Source organism: Mandrillus leucophaeus, unplaced genomic scaffold, assembly GCF_000951045.1.
Source record: "Mandrillus leucophaeus isolate KB7577 unplaced genomic scaffold, Mleu.le_1.0 Scaffold931, whole genome shotgun sequence".
Taxonomy (NCBI): Eukaryota; Metazoa; Chordata; class Mammalia; order Primates; family Cercopithecidae; genus Mandrillus; species Mandrillus leucophaeus.
Genome location: NW_012110153.1, coordinates 865,278 through 868,587, shown reverse-complemented (window position 1 = coordinate 868,587; position 3,310 = coordinate 865,278). Strand labels below are relative to the sequence as shown.

At 39.5% G+C, this 3,310-nt stretch overlaps 1 pseudogene across 1 annotated transcript; it reads left to right on the top strand.

The window, feature by feature from the left end:
* The first annotated feature begins 2,107 nt into the window (after positions 1-2,107).
* Positions 2,108-3,292, top strand: LOC105532112 (annotated as a pseudogene). Its single transcript, XR_001004916.1, has one exon. The product of XR_001004916.1 is annotated as a high mobility group protein B1 pseudogene (transcript).
* The last annotated feature ends 18 nt before the right edge of the window (positions 3,293-3,310 follow it).

The following is a 3,310-nucleotide window of genomic DNA, read 5'->3' as shown; positions in this document are numbered from 1 at the left end:
AAACTTTGAAGAGGAACTTTTTACTTTTCCACAATGGGTAATAAATTATCTTCAGCTTACACCCCTCTGGAGTGCACTCTGAAACACTGGAACTTCCTTAACCTCAGAACTTTAAAGAAAAAGCTCTTTTTTTTTTCTTTTTCGCACAAGGGCATGGCATTTCTACTAAATCTTTTCAAGCACTGTAAAATCAACCCAGCTCTTTTAGTAATCATATCAGGCAGGTCCAGGGAAAATAATTCCCCCAAATTAGAGAAGCAAGTTCCCAGGGGAACCATCTGAGGATTCCCTTATTTAGGGCCCCTTCAAGTTCCCTTCTTATTGCAGAATCCTAGGCAAGTAAAGGGAGACTTAGGCTGATTTTCTGACAACCCTGATAGGTATATAGAAGTTTTCTAAAATTTAACTCTGGTATTTGACCTCTCATGGAGGAATGTTACACTGCTCCTAAGCCAAACCCTAACTGCAGCTAAAACAGGCAGCTCTGCAAGCAGAAAATAATTTTGGAGATGAGCAATGTGTCTCCTATAGTAGGCCAAAAGGGAAAAGAGAAAATAGGGAGGGCAAAAAAATAAGGGAAACACTATTCCCAATAGGAAGAGAGGTAATACCTCTTAACAACCCTAATTGGAACTCCTTTCTATGGTGTTTTTCCTTCTTTTATGGTTTAAAATGACTTTTTTCTCTTTTATAATGTTCTTCCAACCTAGAAAAAGTTAATTTTCCAAACCTTAAAATGCTTGGCTTAGAGATGAACAAGGGGAAAGGGAGCCCAGAAGCCTGACATACTGGCAAAAGGTAAAAATTTCTTACCAGTTGGGCTTTTGGCTACTCTCTCCCTGTGCAAACCAGTAAAAGGGATAAAAGAATCATTGTTTCTATTCTCTGTAAATTTATAATCAATGGAAAAGGATTTGTAAAGTTGGTCCTAAGCTGTAGACAATCTGGTGTGCTTTGAAGGTCTTTCTGTATGGTTTTGTCAAAAAAAAAAAAAGGGTATCTTAGGTTACGATGCAGGACCAGGACCCCATAAGCCTGCTGTTTGAGCCAGCCCAACAAAACGGTCAGTAACAAACTTGGTTACAGGTCTCCATCTTATTTCATGTCCTTGGGAACATGACCTGCAACCACGTGGCAATGCTTTCTTTCAGTCTCCGCCATTTTACAATGGTGGCCGTTTTCTTGTGCTAAGTCAGTTCCACAAAATCAGATAAGCCAGTTTGTCAATCTGGGTGGTGCCAGCTAATCTATCAAGGGCAGGGCTTACAAAATATCTTAAGCACTGATCTTGAGAGCAGTTTAGGGAGGGTCAAAATCTTGTAGTCTCCAACTGCATGACTCCTAAGCCATGGTTTCTAATTCTATGACTAGTTTAGTTTCTTAGTCTGGTCCCCAGGAAAGAGGGGAATATATCTTAAAAAAGGGCTCTTATTATCTTTGTTTTAGACTATAAACTGTAAACCAGGCTTCTCCCAAAGTTGGTTCAGCCTACGCCCAGGGATGGGCAAGGACAGCTTGGGGGCTGAAAACGAAATGGAGTTGTTTGGGGCAGATCTCTTTCACTGTCTCTGTCAAAATTTTGCAATGACAGTTTCAAAAGCTGCCTATCACCCCTTTGAAAATGCCTTGTATGCTCGTGATTAAGTCATAACCTAATTAAGTCTTGTCGGTTTCACCCGTGATGTTATTTTTTGTAAAGTTCAAAAGCCAAAAATCTTAAGTGCTTGGCATGGCTAAAGTCGAGTAACAAAGGATTTCAAAGGATTTTCTTAAAGCATGCTCAGCTTAATTAAAAGTGGATATTCAAGTTATAAGTATATTTTAAAGGTCTTTATGTTTTTCTCTAATTGGATCTTGTTTTTCTGGGAAAACTCTTTTCTTCTCAGTCAACGGAATTACTTTTCTCCATTTTTTTTGTCTTACCACTCTTAATGCATGCTACCTGGCCCTGTTCATCCAAGGGCTCCACCCTGAAGCCAGTAATCCAATTTAAAAAATGGCAAATAAGATTGCAGTACATTGAGCTCCATAGAGACAGTGCCGGGGCAAGTGAGAGTCGGATGGGCACTGGGCGACTCTGTGCCTAGCTGAGGAAAAATAACTAAACATGGGCAAAGGAGATCCTAAGAAGCTGAGAGGCAAAATGTCATCATAGGCATTTTTTGTGCAAACTTGTCGGGAAGAGCATAAGAAGCAGCACCCAGATGCTTCAGTCAACTTCTCAGAGTTTTCTAAGTGCTCAGAGAGGTGGAAGACCATATCTGCTAAAGAGAAAGGAAAATTTGAAGATATGGCAAAGGTGGACAAGGCCCGTTATGAAAGAGAAATGAAAACCTATATCCCTCCCAAAGGGGAGACAAAACAGAAGTTCAAGGATCCCAATGCACCTAAGAGGCCTCCTTCAGCCTTCTTCCTGTTCTGCTCTGAGTATTGCCCAAAAATCAAAGGAGAACATCCTGGCCTGTCCATTGGTGATGTTGCAAAGACTCTGGGAGAGATGTGGAATAACACTGCTGCAGATGACAAGCAGTCTTATGAAAAGAAGGCTGCAAAGCTGAAGGAAAAATACGAAAAGGATATTGCTGCATATCGAGCTAAAGGAAAGCCTGATGCAGCAAAATAGAGAGTTGTCAAGGCTGAAAAAAGCAAGAAAAAGAAGGAAGAGGAGGAAGATTAGGAAGATGAAGAGGATGAGGAGGAGGAGAAGGTGAAGAAGATGAAGATGAAGAAGATGATGATGATGAATAAGTTGGTTCTAGCGCAGTTTCTTTCTTGTCTATAAAGCATTTAACCCCCCTGTACACAACTCACCCCTTTTAAAGAAAAAAATTGAAACGTAAGGCTGTGTAAGGTTTGTTTTTAAACTGTACAGTGTCTTTTTTTGTATAGTTAACACACTACCAAATGTGTCTTTAGATAGCCCTGTCCTGGTGGTATTTTCAATAGCCACTAACCTTGCCTGGTACATTATGGGGGTTGTACATTGGCATGGAAATTTAAAGCAGGTTCTTGTTGGTGCACAGCACAAATTAGTTATATATGGGGATGGTAGTTTTTTCATCTTCGGTTGTCTCTGACGCAGCTCATGCGAAATAATTGTTCTGTTAACTGAATACCACTCTGTAATTGCAAAAAAAAAAAAAAAAAGTTGCAGCTGTTTAGTTGACATTCTGAATGCTTCTAAGTAAATACAATTATTTTTATTAGTATTGTTGTGCTTTTCATAGGTCTAAAATTTTTCTTCTTGAGGGGAAGCTAGTGTTTTGCTTTTGCCCATTTTGAATCATATGAATTTTTTTTTTTTTTTTTT